Below are 6,401 nucleotides of genomic sequence, written 5' to 3' on the forward strand. Positions count from 1 at the left end.
AGCGGTCGCCATCTTGGTCCGGGACCCGCCGAACTTAGGAAATTAGTCTGAACAGGTGAGAGGGTGCGCCAGAGAACCTGACAGCTTCTGGAACAGGCAGAAGCACAGAGGCGCTGAGGCAGCACCCTGTGTGGGCCGGGTACAGCCGGCCACCTTCCGGACCAGAGGACAGGTGCCCACCCGGCTGGGGAGGCGGCCTAAGCCACAGCAGCAGCGATCGCCATCTTGGTCCCGGGACTCCAAGGAACTTAGGAATTTAGTCTGCTTAGGTGAGAGTCTGTACCACCTGGGAACTGCCAAAGCAACACAGTGTCTGAGAAAGGTCCTGTTTTGGGCCTTCTTCTTCGGCCAGGAGGAGGTCCAAATACAAGATATCTGCGCACCTTCCCTGTAAGAGAGCTTGCCAGCAGAGAGTGCTCTGAGCACTGAAACTCAGAGGAGAGAATCTGTCTCCCAGGTCTGCTGATAGACGGTAACAGAATCACCAGAAGAACAATCTCTAAACAGAGTCAACTATAACTACTAACTCCAGAGATTACCAGATGGCGAAAGGTAAACGGAGGAATCTTACTAACAGGAACCAAGACCACTCACCATCACCAGAACCCAGCACACCCACTTCGCCCAGTCCAGGGAACCCCAACACACCTGAGAACCTAGACCTAGATTTAAAAGCATATCTCATGATGATGGTAGAGGACATCAAGAAGGACTTTAATAAATCACTTAAAGAAATACAGGAGAACACTGCTAAAGAGTTACAAGTCCTTAAAGAAAAACAGGAAAACACAATCAAACAGGTAGAAGTCCTTACAGAAAAAGAGGAAAAAACATACAAACAGGTGATGGAAATGAACAAAACCATACTAGACCTAAAAAGGGAAGTAGACACAATAAAGAAAACTCAAAGCGAGGCAACACTAGAGATAGAAACCCTAGGAAAGAAATCTGGAACCATAGATTTGAGCATCAGCAACAGAATACAAGAGATGGAAGAGAGAATCTCAGGTGCAGAAGATTCCATAGAGAACATCGGCACAACAGTCAAAGAAAATGGAAAATGCAAAAAGATCCTAACTCAAAATATCCAGGAAATCCAGGACACAATAAGAAGACCAAACGTACGGATAATAGGAGTGGATGAGAATGAAGATTTTCAACTCAAAGGACCAGCAAACATCTTCAACAAAATTATTGAAGAAAACTTCCCAAATCTAAAGAATGAGATGCATATGAACATACAAGAAGCCTACAGAACTCCAAATAGACTGGACCAGAAAAGAAATTCCTCCCGACACATAATAATCAGAACATCAAATGCACTAAATAAAGATAGAATACTAAAAGCAGTAAGGGAAAAAGGTCAAGTAACATATAAAGGCAAGCCTATCAGAATTACACCAGATTTTTCACCAGAGACTATGAAAGCCAGAAGAGCCTGGACAGATGTTATACAGACACTAAGAGAACACAAACTGCAGCCCAGGCTACTATACCCAGCCAAACTCTCAATTATCATAGAGGGAGAAACCAAAGTATTCCACGACAAAACCAAATTCACGCATTATCTCTCCACGAATCCAGCCCTTCAAAGGATAATAACAGAAAAAAACCAATACAAGAACGGGAACAACGCCCTAGAAAAAACAAGAAGGTAATCCCTCAACAAACCTAAAAGAAGACAGCCACAAGAACAGAATGCCACCTTTAACAACTAAAATAACAGGAAGCAACAATTACTTTTCCTTAATATCTCTTAACATCAATGGTCTCAACTCGCCAATAAAAAGACATAGACTAACAAACTGGCTACACAAACAAGACCCAACATTTTGCTGCTTACAGGAAACTCATCTCAGAGAAAAAGATAGACACTACCTCAGAATGAAAGGCTGGAAAACAATTTTCCAAGCAAATGGTATGAAGAAACAAGCAGGAGTAGCCATCCTAATATCTGATAAGATTGACTTCCAACCCAAAGTCATCAAAAAAGACAAGGAGGGACACTTCATTCTCATCAAAGGTAAAATCCTCCAAGAGGAACTCTCAATTCTGAATATCTATGCTCTAAATACAAGAGCAGCCACATTCACTAAAGAAACTTTAGTAAAGCTCAAAGCACACATTGCGCCTCACACAATAATAGTGGGAGACTTCAACACACCACTTTCACCAATGGACAGATCATGGAAACAGAAACTAAACAAGGACACACTGAAACTAACAGAAGTGATGAAACAAATGGATCTGACAGATTTCTACAGAACATTTTATCCTAAAACAAAAGGATATACCTTCTTCTCAGCACCTCATGGTACCTTCTCCAAAATTGACCACATAATAGGTCACAAATCAGGCCTCAACAGATTCAAAAATATTGAAATTGTCCCATGTATCCTATCAGATCACCATGCACTAAGGCTGATCTTCAATAACAAAATAAATAACAGAAAGCCAACATTCACATGGAAACTGAACAACACTCTTCTCAATGATACCTTGGTCAAGGAAGGAATAAAGAAAGAAATTAAAGACTTTTTAGAGTTTAATGAAAATGAAGCCACAACGTACCCAAACCTTTGGGACACAATGAAAGCATTTCTAAGAGGGAAACTCATAGCTATGAGTGCCTTCAAGAAAAAACGGGAGAGAGCACATACTAGCAGCTTGACAACACATCTAAAAGCTCTAGAAAAAAAGGAAGCAAATTCACCCAAGAGGAGTAGACGGCAGGAAATAATCAAACTCAGGGGTGAAATCAACCAAGTGGAAACAAGAAGAACTATTCAAAGAATTAACCAAACGAGGAGTTGGTTCTTTGAGAAAATCAACAAGATAGATAAACCCTTAGCTACACTCACTAAAGGGCACAGGGACAAAATCCTAATTAACAAAATCAGAAATGAAAAGGGAGACATAACAACAGATCCTGAAGAAATCCAAAACACCATCAGATCCTACTACAAAAGGCTATACTCAACAAAACTGGAAAACCTGGACGAAATGGACAAATTTCTGGACAGATACCAGGTACCAAAGTTGAATCAGGATCAAGTTGACCTTCTAAACAGTCCCATATCCCCTAAAGAAATAGAAGCAGTTATTAATAGTCTCCCAGCCAAAAAAAGCCCAGGACCAGACGGGTTTAGTGCAGAGTTCTATCAGACCTTCAAAGAAGATCTAACTCCAGTTCTGCACAAACTTTTTCACAAGATAGAAGTAGAAGGTATTCTACCCAACTCATTTTATGAAGCCACTATTACTCTGATACCTAAACCACAGAAAGATCCAACAAAGATAGAGAACTTCAGACCAATTTCTCTTATGAACGTCGATGCAAAAATCCTTAATAAAATTCTCGCTAACCGAATCCAAGAACACATTAAAGCAATCATCCATCCTGACCAAGTAGGTTTTATTCCAGGGATGCAGGGATGGTTTAATATACGAAAATCCATCAATGTAATCCATTATATAAACAAACTCAAAGACAAAAACCACATGATCATCTCGTTAGATGCAGAAAAAGCATTTGACAAGATCCAACATCCATTCATGATAAAAGTTCTGGAAAGATCAGGAATTCAAGGCCAATACCTAAACATGATAAAAGCAATCTACAGCAAACCAGTAGCCAACATCAAAGTAAATGGAGAGAAGCTGGAAGCAATCCCACTAAAATCAGGGACTAGACAAGGCTGCCCACTTTCTCCCTACCTTTTCAACATAGTACTTGAAGTATTAGCCAGAGCAATTCGACAACAAAAGGAGATCAAGGGGATACAAATTGGAAAAGAGGAAGTCAAAATATCACTTTTTGCAGATGATATGATAGTATATATAAGTGACCCTAAAAATTCCAACAGAGAACTCCTAAACCTGATAAACAGCTTCGGTGAAGTAGCTGGATATAAAATTAACTCAAACAAGTCAATGGCCTTTCTCTACACAAAGAATAAACAGGCTGAGAAAGAAATTAGGGAAACAACACCCTTCTCAATAGCCACAAATAATATAAAATATCTCGGCGTGACTCTAACGAAGGAAGTGAAAGATCTGTATGATAAAAACTTCAAGTCCCTGAAGAAAGAAATTAAAGAAGATCTCAGAAGATGGAAAGATCTCCCATGCTCATGGATTGGCAGGACCAACATTGTAAAAATGGCTATCTTGCCAAAAGCAATCTACAGATTCAATGCAATCCCCATTAAAATTCCAACTCAATTCTTCAACGAATTAGAAGGAGCAATTTGCAAATTCATCTGGAATAACAAAAAACCGAGGATAGCAAAAACTCTTCTCAAGGATAAAAGAACCTCTGGTGGAATCACCATGCCTGACCTAAAGCTTTACTACAGAGCAATTGTGATAAAAACTGCATGGTACTGGTATAGAGACAGACAAGTGGACCAATGGAATAGAATTGAAGACCCAGAAATGAACCCACACACCTATGGTCACTTGATCTTCGACAAGGGAGCCAAAACCATCCAGTGGAAGAAAGACAGCATTTTCAACAATTGGTGCTGGCACAACTGGTTGTTATCATGTAGAAGAATGCGAATCGATCCATACTTATCTCCTTGTACTAAGGTCAAATCTAAGTGGATCAAGGAACTTCACATAAAACCAGAGACACTGAAACTTATAGAGGAGAAAGTGGGGAAAAGCCTTGAAGATATGGGCACAGGGGAAAAATTCCTGAACAGAACAGCAATGGCTTGTGCTGTAAGATCGAGAATTGACAAATGGGACCTAATGAAACTCCAAAGTTTCTGCAAGGCAAAAGACACTGTCTATAAGACAAAAAGACCACCAACAGACTGGGAAAGGATCTTTACCTATCCTAAATCAGATAGGGGACTAATATCCAACATATATAAAGAACTCAAGAAGGTGGACCTCAGAAAATCAAATAACCCCCTTAAAAAATGGGGCTCAGAACTGAACAAAGAATTCTCACCTGAGGAATACCGAATGGCAGAGAAGCACCTGAAAAAATGTTCAACATCCTTAATCATCAGGGAAATGCAAATCAAAACAACCCTGAGATTCCACCTCACACCAGTGAGAATGGCTAAGATCAAAAATTCAGGTGACAGCAGATGCTGGCGAGGATGTGGAGAAAGAGGAACACTCCTCCATTGTTGGTGGGATTGCAGGCTTGTACAACCACTCTGGAAATCAGTCTGGCGGTTCCTCAGAAAATTGGACATAGTACTACCGGAGGATCCAGCAATACCTCTCCTGGGCATATATCCAGAAGAAGCCCCAACTGGTAAGAAGGACACATGCTCCACTATGTTCATAGCAGCCTTATTTATAATAGCCAGAAACTGGAAAGAACCCAGATGCCCCTCAACAGAGGAATGGATACAGAAAATGTGGTACATCTACACAATGGAGTACTACTCAGCTATTAAAAAGAATGAATTTATGAAATTCCTAGCCAAATGGATGGACCTGGAGAGCATCATCCTGAGTGAGGTAACACAATCACAAAGGAACTCACACAATATGTACTCACTGATAAGTGGATACTAGCCCAAAACCTAGGATACCCACGATATAAGATACAATTTCCTAAACACATGAAACTCAAGAAAAATGAAGACTGAAGTGTGGACACTATGCCCCTCCTTAGAAGTGGGAACAAAACACCCATGGAAGGAGTTACAGAAACAAAGTTTGGAGCTGAGATGAAAGGATGGACCATGTAGAGACTGCCATATCCAGGGATCCACCCCATAATCAGCATCCAAACGCTGACACCATTGCATATACTAGCAAGATTTTATCGAAAGGACCCAGATGTAGCTGTCTCTTGTGAGACTATGCCGGGGCCTAGCAAACACAGAAGTGGATGCTCACAGTCAGCTAATGGATGGATCACAGGGCTCCCAATGGAGGAGCTAGAGAAAGTACCCAAGGAGCTAAAGGGATCTTCAACCCTATAGGTGGAACAACATTATGAACTAACCAGTACCCCTGAGCTCTTGACTCTAGCTGCATATGTATCAAAAGATGGCCTAGTCGGCCATCACTGGAAAGAGAGGCCCATTGGACACGCAGACTTTGTGTGCCCCGGTACAGGGGAACGCCAGGGCCAAAGGGGGGGAGTGGGTGGGTAGGGGAGTGGGGGTGGGTGGGTAAGGGGGACTTTTGGTATAGCATTGGAAATGTAAATGAGCTAAATACCTAATAAAAAATGGGAAAAAAAAAATAGATTTTAAGGAATGATGTCCAACAGGTTCCAGTTGCCACCTGGGACAGCAGACAGCAGCACTCATGGAGAACACCTGGCCACCAGCAGCCACACCATCAAGCTGTCAGAACCCTTCTCAATCAACAAGGAGGCAGAAACATCCTGCAGAGGACTCTGGTGGAAAAGGAGGTGTGGG

This window comes from Mus musculus, chromosome 2 (genome assembly GCF_000001635.26).
Source record: "Mus musculus strain C57BL/6J chromosome 2, GRCm38.p6 C57BL/6J".
NCBI lineage: Eukaryota > Metazoa > Chordata > Mammalia > Rodentia > Muridae > Mus > Mus musculus.